This window comes from Ascaphus truei, assembly GCF_040206685.1.
Source record: "Ascaphus truei isolate aAscTru1 chromosome 8 unlocalized genomic scaffold, aAscTru1.hap1 SUPER_8_unloc_2, whole genome shotgun sequence".
Classification (NCBI taxonomy): domain Eukaryota; kingdom Metazoa; phylum Chordata; class Amphibia; order Anura; family Ascaphidae; genus Ascaphus; species Ascaphus truei.
Window position 1 is genome coordinate 119,467 of NW_027453836.1, and position 18,757 is coordinate 138,223.

Consider the following 18,757-nt stretch of genomic DNA (forward strand, 5'->3'; position numbering starts at 1 on the left):
TACAGGCAGGACTCATCAGCTTCGACGACCGCCCTGAGAACTACCGGACGTGGAAGTTCACGTTCAAAGACGCAATCAATAGCTTGGACATCTCAGCAAGGGAAGAGCTCAACCTGCTATTCAAGTTCCTGGGGAACAAATCCAGGGAGCATGCGAAGAGACTTCGGGCGGCAAACGCGAACCAACCCCAAGTAGGTCTTGACCTAGTGTGGGAAAGGCTAGAAGAGTGCTACGGTAGCCCCGAAGCAGTCGAGCATTCGCTCTTCAAAAGAGTCGACAGCTTCCCCAAGATCACAACTAAAGACTACTCGAAGTTACGAGAGCTTGGGGACCTGCTGCAAGAGCTGGAGTTCGCAAGGAAAGACCATTCCTTAACAGGTCTCAACGTCTTGGACTCAGCTCGTGGAGTGAGACCCATCTTGGAGAAGCTACCCTACAACCTCCAAGAAAGATGGATTTCACAAGGCTCCAAATACAAAAGGGAGAAGCAAGTCGCCTACCCCTCATTCTCAGTTTTCTTGAGCTTCATTCGCGAAGCAGCAAGGACGAGGAACGACCCCAGCTTCATCTTTGGGGCGCAGACCACATCCAATGCCAGCCACCCGAGGAACGAAAGGTCAGCAGCGAGATACAAGGACACCAGAACACCCATCTCGGTCCACAGGACGGACGTGCCCCCTACGACCCACGCGAGTCCCGGCCAGGCGGCCGACAGGGACAAGAAACCAAGGGACCTTAACAAAGAATGCCCTATACACAAAAGACCGCATCCGCTTAACAAGTGTATCGGATTCAGAATGAAACCCATAGAGGAGCGAAAGAACTTACTCAGGGAATGGGGAGCGTGTTTCAAATGTTGTGCTTCCACAACTCATTTATTCAAGGACTGTAAAGAAGAAATCAAATGCACAGAGTGCGATAGCGACAGGCACATAGCCGCTTTACACCCGGAAGCTATGAAGCCCAAATCAAGCAAAGCCCCTAACCCTTCGACAAAGCAGGGCGGGGAGGAAGAAGTGGGAGATACACCCCCCACGACGTCGGTAGCGTCCAAATGCACAGAGGTATGTGGAGAAGGAAACGACGGTAGATCTTTCTCTAAAATATGTCTGGTAGCAGTGCACCCAGAGGGACAACCCCAAAGAGCTAAAAGGATGTATGCAATCATCGACGACCAGAGCAACCAATCGCTGGTCAGGTCAGAGTTCTTCGACATGTTTAACATACAAGACAGCGCTTCTCCTTACACTCTCAGAACATGTGCAGGGCGAATGGAGACTACAGGGAGAAGAGTGAATGGCTACACCATATGCTCAATAGACGGCAAAGTGAACATGCCCCTTCCCACACTCATCGAGTGCAATCACATGGCAGAAGATAGGAGCGAGATCCCCACACCAGACGTGGCGCGACACTACCCCCATCTAAAAGCTATTGCCGATCGTATCCCACCACTAGACGAAGGCACCCAGATCATGCTGCTACTTGGCAGGGACATCATGAGAGCACACAAGATCCGCGAATAGCGAAACGGGGACCACAACGGCCCAAGTGCTCAAAGGCTCGATCTAGGATGGGTGGTAGTGGGAGAAGTATGCATAGACAGGATACGAGGACGCGACAACGTAGACGCCCTACGAACAAACTTGTTAGAGAACAGTCGTACATCCCACTTCAAACCCTGTCCGAACCACTTCCAGGTCCACGAGAAGCTCGAGACCAAAAGGAACTATGGAGACGCGCTTGTGGCAGAAAAATACCCCAATGACCTAGGGAGTACAGTGTTCCAGACAACAAAGGACGACGACAAACAGGCGCCATCAATGGAAGATAAAGAATTCTTGAGGTTAATGGATAAGGAGCTCTTCAAGGACGAATGAGGCAGTTGGGTGGCCCCACTACCTTTCCGCTTGCCAAGAAGACGCCTCCCAAACAACAGAGACCACGCCATGTCTAGGCTCGCTTCACCGTAATCTACAAAGGAAACCGGAGACCAAGGAACACTTTGTGGCCTTCATGCAGAAAATCTTCCACAGCGGCCATGCAGAGTCGGCGCCCCCACTGAGAGAAGGCGAAGAATGCTGGTACCTCCCGTCGTTTGGCGTCTACCACCCCCGGAAACCTGGCCAAATTCGAGTGGTATTCGACTCCAGTGCTCAGCATCAGGGAGTCTCCCTAAACGATGTTCTCCTCACCGGGCCTGATCTGACGAACAGTCTTCTGGGAGTGTTGATCCGCTTCCGCAAGGAGCCAATCGCCATAACAGCAGACATTCAACAGATGTTCCACTGCTTCCTTGTGCGAGAAGACAACCATAACTACTTAAGATTCCTGTGGTACCAAGATGACGACATAGAAAACGAAATCCCGGAGTACCGCATGAAAGTACATGTCTTCGGGAACAGCCCATCACCTGCGGTGGCTGCCTAAGGCCTCAGAAGAACAGCCCAAGACGGAGAAGCAGAGTTCGGGAAAGACGCCAGGAACTTCGTCGAAAGAGACTTCTATGTGGACGACGGATTAAAATCAGTTCCCACCGAAGAAGAAGCCATAGATCTACTCAAAAGGACACAAAAGATGTTAGCAAAGGCCAACCTAAGATTGCACAAAATAGCTTCCAACAGTGCCGTAGTGATGAAGGCGTTCCACGCAGATGATGAAGCAAACGATCTCAAGAATTTGGATCTAGGGACCGACACGCCTCCCATACAGCGGAGCCAGGGGATAAGCTGGAATCTTAAAACAGATACCTTTACGTTCCAGGTAGCCATCGAAGAAAAACCCTACACACGTCGCGGAGTCCTGTCCACCGTTAACAGTCTTTACGATCCGCTAGGATTCGTGGCTCCTGTCACTATACAAGGGAAGTCTCTTCTCAGAGAAATGTCCTTCGAAAAGCAGGAATGGGACACCCCACTACCCCCAGAAAAACGGAAAGAGTGGGAGACGTGGAAGTACTCCTTGAAGGCCCTCGAGCAACTCCAGATCCCACGCCCCTACTCACCTACATCTCTCACCACCGCACACAGCAAAGAGCTTTGCGTATTCTCAGATGCCTCCACAAAGGCCATAGCAGCGCTGGCCTACCTAAAAACCACGGACGTGGGTGGAAGTTACCACATCAGGTTCATCCTTGGCAAGGCTAAACTGGCGCCACAACCCGACCACACTATACCCAGACTCGAGCTATGTGGTGCAGTGTTAGCGGTAGAACTGGCGGAGCTCATCGAAAACGAGATGGACTGCAAACCAGATGCCGTCAGATTCTACACAGATAGCAAGGTGGTACTGGGTGTCACGGTAGCTTATGACAGGCTGTAATTTACACCAAAAATATATATAAATATATATATACCTGGGTTTGAACTGGGACGAGACTTAGATATGATAAAATATAATTTATTCCTTGATAAAGGTGAACACACAATAATGTACAAATAACAGGCAAAATATAGACACTTACTTAAAGATTATGACAAGAAAGCCATCAGGATTACAGTCTGGGCCATTTCTTCCATATTTCAGCTGACATCACAGCAAGACAGGCAAAATTATGAAGCACATGCAGGACATGGAAACATGAAGACAATGAACAACAATGGATAAGGGCTTGACCACAGATTATATACCTTTTGTGGCCCTATCCTTAACCTTAAGTGCAGGTGATTGGTTTTCAATTCCCTCCAGCCACTCACTAGCCTGGGAACACATTTTAATTCATGCCCCCCTGCTTGTTGGGACATGCGCAGTAGAGCTCTGGGGTCTCATTTCTGAAGCCCCACATTTGCATCAGGAATGCCAGCCAGTCTATCCATTTGGAGTTCTGGCAGGAAAACCTTTGTTGAAAGGTGTGAAGTGGGACACTTAAAGACTGCTCTGGTTTGAGCCTCCTCAGCCCTTAGGTAAACAGGGAGGGTGACAAAACCCTTTGAACAATACTTAAGTCCTAGACATTGGGTCGCCTCTAGGGCCATCTGCTATCCTGGTATGCAAAAGAATTTCATCTGGGTATTTGTCCATACCCTGGGACACAGTATTAAACATAAAACATAAACGTATTAAAATATCCGGTTCTGTTGGGTCTAGCAGGTCCAAACTTCCCAGTTCTCATTGCCAGAACTGGGACACCATATGGTCCAAAAAGCGACTTGCTACGACCTTTGGAACCGGAGATACACAAATGCACATTAAATCATTTTTCACTTTAATACAAAAATCTCCGCTAAAAAAGAAATCTCAGCTTTTCACTAAATCCCCATTGAAAACAACGGGCTTCTCCGCCATAGACTTTCAATGGTAAATTGCCGCCATTGAAGTCAATGGGGTTTCTAGCCATAGACTTTCAATGGGGAACCGCCGCCATTGAAGTCTATGAGAAAATCCACAAATCTTTACATTCGTCCATACTCCGTCTGGTTGGTCTGAGGGGGCTGGAAATGGGCATGCATTAAAGCCGGAACCTTGGCTACATGCCACCCAAATCCCATCCCTCTGGGCATTCCAGAACCGGAGATATGGACTTACACATTTCAATATTTTACACTTAGTCATTTTTTCACCATGTGGCTTTTCCCCCATTAGAATCAATGGTAAAAAGTCCCGAACTTTCAAGGGGGTCCATACTCCGTCGGGTTGGTCCAAGAGGGTCAAGGATGGTTCTGCAGTGATGCCGGAGCAGTGACTACAGATACCCCAAACCTTGATCCTCTGGTCCCTCCAGAACCGGAGATATGGATTCCTAAATTACAGCATTTCACACTTAGTCATTTTTCGGAGCTGTTTCTGCCGCCGCCATTGAAGCCTAAGGCGCGACCCGCTCTTCTCGGTTCGACCCTTATCGGGGGTCCAGGATTCGGGGACCCGGTTGTGGTCGAGTGGGGGGAAGCCTAGGAACTAGGGGCAAAAATAATTTTATTTCTAGGGCCCCCAGAACAGTTTATTCCCACATCAATTAACGTTGAACTTGACTCAAGTGATTTTAACTCTTTTAAAGGACATTGCATCCGCTTTGCGGTTTGCGGTCTGGACGGCAGCCAACTCGTTCTTCGAAAGTTACCTCGAGGAATCTCCATTGAAGTCAATGGGCCCATTGACTTTCAATGGGAAACCGCCACTCTTCCTCTCGGACGCCACCTGCTGGTCACTACAGGAACCAGGACTAAAACAACAAGATTCTCCATTAGAATGCATTGAGCCCTAATGGTGGCCAATGGGGACCTACAAAATGGTGCCTGAAAAGGCGGGAAAATTACACAAAGAGCTATAATCATTAAAGGACTATTAACCCTTGTGCTCCCGGATGGATTCTAGTGTGTGTGTGATGCAGACACTGATTAAACCAGACATTACAATGGAACAGGGGAACAGGGGAAAATACATTTTCAGGTTATGACAAGGGTTAAATCACACGTCTGGCCCTCAGCCCAGTTAACCCCTTGTCTCCCTGGTGAGGTTAGAGGGTGGCCAATTGGGGGGTAACCCCTTTAATCCCGGGCCAAATCCTCTCCATCGTCACACTGGGCTACATATACAACAAGAGAAAGAGATTCTACGTATACGTGGCCAACCGTGTAGAAAGAATCAGGAAGTCAACCCAACCAGAACAATGGCACCACATGCCCACAGATCAAAATCCTGCAGATCCCTCCACCAGATCAGTACCCGCATCACAACTGCAGAACACGTCATGGCTCACAGGACCAACGTTTCTTGTGCAGCCCGCGCAGCCCCAGTTTGCAATTTTGAACTCGTGGATCCCGAGAAGGATATGGAGATAAGGCCCCCACAAGTATCCGTGTTACTCACCAATGTATTGCACAAAAACGCATTCAGATCACATCGATTCCATCGCTTCTCAAGGTGGACAGCCCTTCTGCGAGCAGTAGCCCATATAGTCTTCCCCTTCCTTCAGACACCAGATGGTAAAACTACCAGCTGCCACGGCTGGCATTTCTGCAAAGAGTTGCGCACCGTGGAGGAAGTCGCGAGGGCTAAGGAAACCGTTCTCCGTCATGTTCAGAGAGAAACGTATGCGGAAGAAATCAGTTGCATTCGTGGAGGGAAGAGTGTTCCCAAAAACAGCCCACTTTGGAAATTGAATCCCTTCATCGACGATGACGGCATCATGAGAGTAGGAGGCCGCCTCAACAAGTCCCAACTGAGCAGGGAGGAAAGCAACCCTCTTATCATCCCTGGCCGGCATCACATCGCTACTTTGTTGGTGCGCTACGACCACGAACAAGTCTTGCATCAGGGACGACACTTCACCGAAGGCGCTATTAGGGCGGCGGGTATTTGGGTCGTTGGCATGAAAAGGTGCGTGGCCAGTAATCTCCACAAATGTGTTAGGTGCCGAATGCTGCGAGGCAAAAGCCAAGACCAAAGGATGGCAGATTTACCTATTGACGGACTTATTATCAAAACCATCCCAAGCGAGGATGAAAGGGTCCGCAAGGTGGAAGTTCGGGTGACCCAGAATGGGATCGTTAAAACCTTTTTAAGACCTATCACAGAGACTATCCTCCTAATGCCTAAATCGGACTATAAGAAGGAAGAACTGACTACCAGTTCTGTGGACTCTGAGAGACATTGTGGTGCATCAAGCTAACCTAGAGCTGTGCATCCACCTACCTACCTTACCGAGACGGCAAAGTACTTCAAGCTGGTGGTACCGGCCGGTATCCCATAGTTATGTGGACATGAAGTTTGCATTGTTATGTTATGTTATCTTGCACATATGTTCCACATATACCTAGAATAGTGGTATCTCCAGATACCAGACGGGGAGTGTCATGGAACAGAAATACCCATGTCTGCCTTCTCTGTTTCAGCCCCCCTTCCCTTGGCAGTTCTGCCTGCTAGCTGCACTAGGATGTCACTTTCCCTGCAGTTTTACTCCCAGTGCAGATGGAATGGATACATTATGTAGCCCTTTTTCCTTCCAGTCTGTCACACCCCTGGTTGCTCTGGCAACATCTCCAGTCCTCCAAGTTAATGGGCTTTCCCATTCCCCCCCCCCCCTGTGCTTGCTGACAGTTAGTGCAGTCTCACTTCACTTTTAGTGTGACCCTTGCCCCTCACTTCCTTTTCCACCTTCACCACCGGCTGAGTGAGTACCCTGCTGTAACTGCTGTAGTGGTAGGATTACCCTTTTCACCTGCCCTTAACTACCAAGCACCCACAGAGAGACATTATCCAAACACCAACATCTCTTCACAAGTGCCTGTCTTTTATGCTACTTCCCCAAATAAAGTAAAGAAAAGATACAGAACTTGTTGTGCTTTGAAAAGAGGGCCGAGTTGAAAGTATCTGGGCTAATCATCTTACACATGACCGTGGCCTCCAGAATAGTGGGACACTCCAGCGGGATACCACCCGCGCGCAGGAAGACCCTTCGCTGGATCAGCGGATCCCGAGCAGTTACCAATCAGCGTGCCCGAGTGCTGGAGCACCCAGCAGGTACCTATATCTATAAGTGCACCAGCAAAGTACACACACCATAGTGGCAGCGCTGACCACATATACGGGTGGGGTTTGTATTCTCGTAGACACCAGGGTGGTTGGGTGCCCGAGGGCCCGTCGGGTATGGTGGGCACGGTGTTGGTTACACGGTGGAGGATAAGGCCCCGCGAGGCGAAGGGGAGCTGTAACCAGTAGTATTATTATCTTCATATTACTGCATAATTACATGTCCTTAAGTGAAGGTTATTATTATTATATAATGTGTGTGTATATCAGTATTGTGGTTCCTGTGAGGGGCTCCTCCCACTGCGTTGGGATCCCTCCCAGGTGGAGGCACTGCACCGAGATTGTATTGTTACATCACCCCGGTCTCCCCGTGGCGGAGGTTTGGGATCTCCGTGAGCCAACAGGTAAAGCCAGCACCAGTAGAGTCCTAACCCTACGGGGGAAAGAGGGCTACAAGCGCAATCGGAGCGTCCGTGAGATCGGCGCTGTCGCAGTTTAATGAATAACCGCTATATTGGGCCATATCTGCACCGTGGTGCTAAGCAGTAAGGCAGATTTGGTTTCGCTGAGGTAAATGGGTGCCTTATAGCTTAGCACTGCTTAGTATTAGGGCCCTACTAGTTTGTATCGGCTTCTAATATAAAAGTAAGCATGACTCTTAATGCACTTAGCACTGTACACAGTAAGACATATTCATACAATGAGTCCCTGCTCCAAAGAGCTTGCAATTCGTTTTTCCATAGCAACAGAAAGGGGGGTAATAGTGCGCTGCTAATCTTAGTGGGTGTGTTATAAAGTGTTAGTGCAACATTACACACACGTGCTCGTGTCCCCAAACATGGGTTGTATGTGAAATAAACATATATTAAAACACAACCGTGATAGACACGTGGTAAAGATGTGCATAAATATGTTATCACCACCAATATAGTGAAGAAAAATACTGTGTAATAATATATATAAAGCAGCTCAAAACGCTCCGAAGTCCGTCTCCATACAAGACAGCGATGCCTTCCGGATAAGGGGAGCACAGGTTACTCACCATCTGGATACGGGGAATAAAACTATATATATATATATATTATATATAAGTGGGTAGCCAATTATGAGAAATGATCTGTATTAATAAAGGTGCAAATGTCCCACTCACACATGGATGTATCATATCAGAGATTCAACCCCTCTCTGATGGGGCAATAATGTCTGTTCTCCAATAGACGTGACAGCGTTTCCTCCCGTGTAATGCAGAACGTTAAAGAGACTGGAGATAGTATATTACGTCTATAAAGGAATATAGTAAAAGTGACCGGTTACGGCTGTCTGAGCCAGTGAGACGCTGCAATGCCGGAGGAGAACGTCTCGTTATAAGATTGTGGCATTGATTGGAAGGGGAAGAAACGCCAATAATAGCTCCCGTTGGTAGAGGAATTGTCCGTCTTGCTATTTAAAAGCAGCTATGGGAGTGGTTAGACATCTCCTGAAGAAGCGTCATATGACGCGAAACGCGTAGGTGACGTCATCCCGCAGCGGGGAGCGGACGTGACGACGAGGTGAATCCCTTACTCTGCATGGAGTGTGGTCTCTGTTTGTAATCAAAGTTAGCTGTGGCAACATCCAGCATATCCCAGGACGAGACCGCGGCGCTATGATGCAGGGACCCCCCGCTAATGCCCTGTTATTGTGGATTGGATCTATGTGGATCTTTTTAAAGTGAATTTGATGATATTTGCTTAATATAAAGGTTAATATCTTTACTCTCACATCCACCACCAGTCTAAGTTCTTTCAAATCTAAGGCTGCCTCACACTTTAACCTGGTCTGTAACTGTTACACACGCCTATAATATATATTATCTGTAACTGTTACACACGCCTATAATATATATTATCTGTAACTGTTACATACGCCTATAATATATATTATCTGTAACTGTTACATACGCCTATAATATATATTATCTGTAACTGTTACACACGCCTATAATATATATTATCTGTAACTGTTACATACGCCCATAATATATATTATCTGTAACTGTTACATACGCCTATAATATATATTATCTGTAACTGTTACACACGCCTATAATATATATTATCTGTAACTGTTACATACGCCCATAATATATATTATCTGTAACTGTTACATACGCCTATAATATAAATTACCTGTAACTGTTACACACGCCTATAATATATATTATCTGTAACTGTTACATACGCCTATAATATATATTATCTGTAACTGTTACATACGCCTATAATATATATTATCTGTAACTGTTACACACGCCTATAATATATATTATCTGTAACTGTTACATACGCCTATAATATATATTATCTGTAACTGTTACATACGCCTATAATATATATTATCTGTAACTGTTACATACGCCTATAATATATATTATCTGTAACTGTTACATACGCCTATAATATATATTATCTGTAACTGTTACATACGCCTATAATATATATTACCTGTAACTGTTACATACGCCTATAATATATATTATCTGTAACTGTTACACACGCCTATAATATATATTATCTGTAACTGTTACATACGCCTATAATATATATTACCTGTAACTGTTACATACGCCTATAATATATATTATCTGTAACTGTTACACACGCCTATAATATATATTACCTGTAACTGTTACATACGCCTATAATATATATTATCTGTAACTGTTACATACGCCTATAATATATATTACCTGTAACTGTTACATACGCCTATAATATATATTATCTGTAACTGTTACGCACGCCTATAATATATATTATCTGTAACTGTTACATACGCCTACTGTATAATATATATTATCTGTAACTGTTACATACGCCTATAATATATATTATCTGTAACTCTTACATACGCCTATAATATATATTATCTGTAACTGTTACATACGCCTATAATATATATTATCTGTTACTGTTACATACGCCTATCTACTATATATTTGTGAAAGTGTTCTATGTGTCCGGGTCTGTATGTGTCTCCCTGTGTCCCTCCCTGTGTCCCTAGCGGCAATCTCATTGGCTCCCTTGGCCCGCCCCCGCACACCTCTCATTGGCCGGACACACACATACACTCACACAGAGATACACACACACACATGGAGACACACACAGGCAGGACACTGAGACACACACAAAGATACACACACACACACAGACAGGACACAGATAGACAGACAGGACACACACACACACACACACACCCCTCCCCACCCCCTCTGTCCGTCCCCCCCATCACGTGCGCCGCCCTGCACCGGCTCCAGACGGAGGGGAAGCGCGGCCCTCCTACCCCAGCTGCTCCCTTACCTCCCCGGCGCTACCTCCCCCTCAGGTAAGGCACAGCACTGCCAGTAACTCTCCTATTTCAGGCGCGGAGCCTCGCGCCTCAGGCCCACACAGGCCCCACACAGGAACACACAGGCCCCACACAGGAACACACAGGCCCCACACAGGAACACACAGGCCCCACACAGGCCCCACACAGGAACACACAGGCCCCACACAGGAACACACAGGCCCCACACAGGAACACACAGGCCCCACACAGGCCCCACACAGGAACACACAGGAACACACAGGCCCCACACAGGAACACACAGGAACACACAGGCCCCACACAGGCCCCACACAGGAACACACAGGAACACACAGGCCCCACACAGGAACACACAGGCCCCACACAGGAACACACAGGCCCCACACAGGAACACACAGGCCCCACACAGGAACACACAGGAACACACAGGCCCCACACAGGCCCCACACAGGCCCCACACAGGAACACACAGGCCCCACACAGGAACACACAGGCCCCACACAGGAACACACAGGCCCCACACAGGAACACACAGGAACACACAGGCCCCACACAGGCCCCACACAGGCCCCACACAGGAACACACAGGCCCCACACAGGAACACACAGGCCCCACACAGGCCCACACAGGAACACACAGGCCCACACAGGAACACACAGACCCACACAGGCCCACACAGGAACACACAGGAACACACAGGCCCCACACAGGAACAGACAGGCCCCACACAGGCCCCACACAGGAACACACAGGAACACACAGGCCCCACACAGGCTCACACAGGAACACACAGGCCCCACACAGGCCCCACACAGGAACACACAGGAACACACAGGAACACACAGGCCCCACACAGGCCCCACACAGGCTCACACAGGAACACACAGGCCCCACACAGGCCCCACACAGGAACACACAGGAACACACAGGCCCCACACAGGCCCCACACAGGAACACACAGGCCCCACACAGGAACACACAGGAACACACAGGCCCCACACAGGCCCACACAGGAACACACAGGAACACACAGGCCCCACACAGGCCCCACACAGGAACACACAGGCCCCACACAGGAACACACAGGAACACACAGGCCCCACACAGGAACACACAGGCCCCACACAGGCCCCACACAGGCCCACACAGGAACACACAGGCCCCACACAGGAACACACAGGCCCCACACAGGAACACACAGGAACACACAGGCCCCACACAGGCCCACACAGGCCCCACACAGGCCCCACACAGGCCCACACAGGAACACACAGGCCCACACAGGAACACACAGGCCCCACACAGGAACACACAGGCCCACACAGGCCCCACACAGGAACACACAGGCCCCACACAGGAACACACAGGCCCACACAGGAACACACAGGAACACACAGGCCCCACACAGGAACACACAGGAACACACAGGCCCCACACAGGCCCACACAGGAACACACAGGCCCACACAGGAACACACAGGCCCCACACAGGCCCACACAGGAACACACAGGCCCACACAGGAACACACAGGCCCCACACAGGAACACACAGGCCCCACACAGGCCCCACACAGGAACACACAGGCCCCACACAGGAACACACAGGCCCACACAGGAACACACAGGCCCCACACAGGAACACACAGGCCCACACAGGAACACACAGGCCCCACACAGGCCCCACACAGGAACACACAGGCCCCACACAGGAACACACAGGAACACACAGGAACACACAGGCCCCACACAGGCCCCACACAGGCCCCACACAGGAACACACAGGAACACACAGGCCCACACAGGAACAGACAGGCCCCACACAGGCCCCACACAGGAACACACAGGAACACACAGGCCCCACACAGGCTCACACAGGAACACACAGGCCCCACACAGGCCCCACACAGGAACACACAGGAACACACAGGCCCCACACAGGCCCACACAGGCTCACACAGGAACAGACAGGCCCCACACAGGCCCCACACAGGAACACACAGGAACACACAGGCCCCACACAGGCTCACACAGGAACACACAGGCCCCACACAGGCCCCACACAGGAACACACAGGAACACACAGGCCCCACACAGGCCCACACAGGCCCCACACAGGCCCCACACAGGCCCACACAGGAACACACAGGCCCACACAGGAACACACAGGCCCCACACAGGAACACACAGGCCCACACAGGCCCCACACAGGAACACACAGGCCCCACACAGGAACACACAGGCCCACACAGGAACACACAGGAACACACAGGCCCCACACAGGAACACACAGGAACACACAGGCCCCACACAGGCCCACACAGGAACACACAGGCCCACACAGGAACACACAGGCCCCACACAGGCCCACACAGGAACACACAGGCCCACACAGGAACACACAGGCCCCACACAGGAACACACAGGCCCCACACAGGCCCCACACAGGAACACACAGGCCCCACACAGGAACACACAGGCCCACACAGGCCCACACAGGAACACACAGGCCCCACACAGGAACACACAGGCCCACACAGGAACACACAGGCCCCACACAGGCCCCACACAGGAACACACAGGCCCCACACAGGAACACACAGGAACACACAGGAACACACAGGCCCCACACAGGCCCCACACAGGAACACACAGGCCCCACACAGGAACACACAGGAACACACAGGCCCACACAGGAACAGACAGGCCCCACACAGGCCCCACACAGGAACACACAGGAACACACAGGCCCCACACAGGCTCACACAGGAACACACAGGCCCCACACAGGCCCCACACAGGAACACACAGGAACACACAGGCCCCACACAGGCCCACACAGGCTCACACAGGAACACACAGGCCCCACACAGGAACACACAGGAACACACAGGCCCCACACAGGCCCCACACAGGAACACACAGGCCCCACACAGGAACACACAGGAACACACAGGCCCCACACAGGCCCACACAGGAACACACAGGCCCCACACAGGCCCCACACAGGCCCCACACAGGAACACACAGGCCCCACACAGGAACACACAGGAACACACAGGCCCCACACAGGCCCCACACAGGAACACACAGGCCCCACACAGGCCCCACACAGGCCCACACAGGAACACACAGGCCCCACACAGGAACACACAGGCCCCACACAGGAACACACAGGAACACACAGGAACACACAGGCCCCACACAGGCCCCACACAGGAACACACAGGCCCCACACAGGCCCACACAGGAACACACAGGCCCACACAGGAACACACAGGCCCCACACAGGCCCACACAGGAACACACAGGCCCACACAGGCCCCACACAGGAACACACAGGCCCCACACAGGAACACACAGGCCCACACAGGCCCACACAGGAACACACAGGCCCCACACAGGAACACACAGGAACACACAGGCCCCACACAGGAACACACAGGCCCACACAGGAACACACAGGCCCCACACAGGCCCACACAGGAACACACAGGCCCACACAGGAACACACAGGCCCCACACAGGAACACACAGGCCCCACACAGGAACACACAGGCCCCACACAGGCCCCACACAGGAACACACAGGCCCCACACAGGAACACACAGGAACACACAGGCCCCACACAGGAACACACAGGCCCACACAGGAACACACAGGCCCCACACAGGAACACACAGGCCCCACACAGGAACACACAGGAACACACAGGAACACACAGGCCCCACACAGGCCCCACACAGGAACACACAGGCCCCACACAGGCCCCACACAGGAACACACAGGCCCCACACAGGAACACACAGGCCCCACACAGGCCCCACACAGGAACACACAGGCCCCACACAGGAACACACAGGCCCCACACAGGAACACACAGGCCCCACACAGGAACACACAGGCCCCACACAGGAACACACAGGAACACACAGGCCCCACACAGGAACACACAGGCCCCACACAGGCCCACACAGGAACACACAGGCCCCACACAGGAACACACAGGCCCCACACAGGAACACACAGGCCCCACACAGGAACACACAGGCCCCACACAGGAACACACAGGCCCCACACAGGCCCCACACAGGCCCCACACAGGAACACACAGGCCCCACACAGGAACACACAGGAACACACAGGCCCCACACAGGCCCCACACAGGCCCCACACAGGAACACACAGGCCCCACACAGGAACACACAGGAACACACAGGCCCACACAGGAACACACAGGAACACACAGGCCCCACACAGGAACACACAGGAACACACAGGCCCCACACAGGAACACACAGGCCCCACACAGGAACACACAGGAACACACAGGCCCCACACAGGAACACACAGGAACACACAGGCCCCACACAGGCCCCACACAGGAACACACAGGCCCCACACAGGAACACACAGGCCCCACACAGGAACACACAGGCCCCACACAGGAACACACAGGCCCACACAGGCCCACACATGCCCCACACAGGCCCCACACAGGCCCCACACAGACCCACACAGGCCCCACACAGGAACACACAGGCCCCACACAGGCAACACACAGGCCCCACACAGGCCCCACACAGGAACACACAGGCCCCACACAGGCCCCACACAGGCCCCACAGGAACACACAGGCCCCACACAGGAACACACAGGAACACACAGGGCCCACACAGGAACACACAGGCCCCACACAGGAACACACAGGCCCCACACAGGAACACACAGGAACACACAGGAACACACAGGCCCCACACAGGAACACACAGGCCCCACACAGGAACACACAGGCCCCACACAGGCCCCACACAGGAACACACAGGCCCCACACAGGCCCACACAGGCCCCACACAGGACCACACAGGAACACACAGGCCCCACACAGGCCCACACAGGAACACACAGGCCCCACACAGGACCACACAGGCCCCACACAGGCCCACACAGGAACACACAGGCCCACACAGGAACACACAGGCCCCACACAGGAACACACAGGAACACACAGGCCCCACACAGGAACACACAGGCCAGGCCCCACACAGGCCCCACACAGGAACACACAGGCCCCACACAGGCCCCTCACAGGAACACACAGGAACACACAGGCCCCACACAGGAACACACAGGCCCACACAGGAACACACAGGCCCCACACAGGAACACACAGGCCCCACACAGGAACACACAGGAACACACAGGCCCCACACAGGCCCACACAGGCCCCACACAGGCCCCACACAGGAACACACAGGCCCACACAGGAACACACAGGCCCCACACAGGCCCCACACAGGAACACACAGGAACACACAGGCCCCACACAGGAACACACAGGCCCCACACAGGCCCACACAGGCCCCACACAGGAACACACAGGCCCCACACAGGCCCACACAGGAACACACAGGAACACACAGGAACACACAGGAACACACAGGCCCCACACAGGCCCACACAGGAACACACAGGCCCCACACAGGCCCACACAGGCCCCACACAGGAACACACAGGCCCACACAGGCCCACACAGGAACACACAGGAACACACAGGCCCACACAGGAACACACAGGAACACACAGGCCCCACACAGGAACACACAGGCCCCACACAGGAACACACAGGCCCCACACAGGAACACACAGGAACACACAGGCCCCACACAGGCCCACACAGGAACACACAGGCCCCACACAGGCCCCACACAGGCCCACACAGGAACACACAGGCCCCACACAGGCCCACACAGGCCCCACACAGGCCCCACACAGGAACACACAGGAACACACAGGCCCCACACAGGAACACACAGGCCCACACAGGAACACACAGGCCCCACACAGGAACACACAGGCCCCACACAGGAACACACAGGCCCCACACAGGAACACACAGGCCCCACACAGGCCCACACAGGAACACACAGGCCCACACAGGAACACACAGGCCCCACACAGGCCCCACACAGGAACACACAGGAACACACAGGCCCCACACAGGCCCCACACAGGAATACACAGGCCCCACACAGGAACACACAGGCCCCCACACAGGAACACACAGCCCCACACAGGAACACACAGGAACACACAGGCCCACACAGGAACACACAGGAACACACAGGCCCCACACAGGAACACACAGGCCCACACAGGAACACACAGGAACACACAGGCCCCACACAGGCCCCACACAGGAACACACAGGCCCCACACAGGAACACACAGGCCCCACACAGGAACACACAGGCCCCACACAGGAACACACAGGCCCCACACAGGCCCACACAGGAACACACAGGCCCTCACAGGAACACACAGGCCCCACACAGGCCCACACAGGCCCCACACAGGCCCCACACAGGCCCACACAGGAACACACAGGCCCCACACAGGCCCCACACAGGAACACACAGGAACACACAGGAACACACAGGCCACACACAGGAACACACAGGCCCCACACAGGCCCCACACAGGAACACACAGGCCCCACACAGGCCCCACACAGGAACACACAGGCCCCACACAGGAACACACAGGCCCCACACAGGAACACACAGGAACACACAGGCCCCACACAGGAACACACAGGAACACACAGGCCCCACACAGGCCCACACAGGAACACACAGGCCCCACACAGGAACACACAGGAACACACAGGCCCCACACAGGAACACACAGGAACACACAGGCCCACACAGGCCCCACACAGGCCCACACAGGCCCCACACAGGAACACACAGGCCCCACACAGGAACACACAGGAACACACAGGCCCCACACAGGCCCCACACAGGAACACACAGGAACACACAGGCCCCACACAGGAACACACAGGCCCCACACAGGCCCCACACAGGAACACACAGGAACACACAGGCCCCACACAGGAACACACAGGAACACACAGGCCCACACAGGCCCACACTGGGCGCTTCCTGCCGCCGCCTGCACACGCCTCACTCAGCCGGACGGCACATCGGGGGGAAGCGGGCGCCGGGGGGGGAGCACGAGGAATGCACATACATAAATTATGACAATACATATGCCCACTGCTCTCCACCCCCCTCCCCCACTCCCCTTTCCCCCACTCCCCTTTCTCCCCCCCTCCCCTCCCCACCCCACTCCCCTTTCCCCCCCACCCCCCCCTCCCCCCCCATCCCCCACTCCCCTTTCCCCCCCACCCACCCCTCCCCCCCTCCCCTTTCCCCCCCCACTCCCCTTTCCCCCCCCACTCCCCTTTCCCCCCCCACTCCCCTTTCCCCCCCCACTCCCCTTTTCCCCCCACTCCCCTTTTCCCCCACATCCCCCCCTCCCCCACTGCCCTTTCCCCCCACTCCCCTTTCCCCCCCTCCCCTTTCCCCCCCCCTCCCCTTCCCCCCCCTCCCCCTCCCCCACTCCCCTTTCCCCCCTCTTCCCCCCCTCCCCCTTCCCCCTCTCCCCCCTCCCCTTCCCCCCCCTCCCCTTCCCCCTCTCCCCCCTCCCCTTCCCCCTCTCCCCCCTCCCCTTCCCCCCCTCCCCTTCCCCCTCCCCTCCCCCCCATCCCCCACTCCCCTTCCCCCCCTCCCCCCCTCCCCTTCCCCCCCTCAGCCACTCCCCTTCCCCCCCCTCCCCCACTCCCCTTCCCCCCCCTCCCCCACTCCCCTTTCCCCCCCTCCCCTACTCCCCTTTCCCCCCCTCCCCTTTCCCCCCCCACTCCCCTTTCCCCCCCCACTCCCCTTTCCCCCCCACTCCCCTTTCCCCCCACTCCCCTTTCCCCCCCACTCCCCTTTCCCCCCACTCCCCTTTCCCCCCTCCCCTTTCCCCCTCCCCTTCTCCCCCTTCCCCCCCCACTCCCCTTTCCCCCCCACTCCCCTTTCTCCCCCCCTCCCCTTCCCCCCCTCCCCTTTCCCCCCCTCCCCTTTCCCCCCCTCCCCCTTCCCCCCCCACTCCC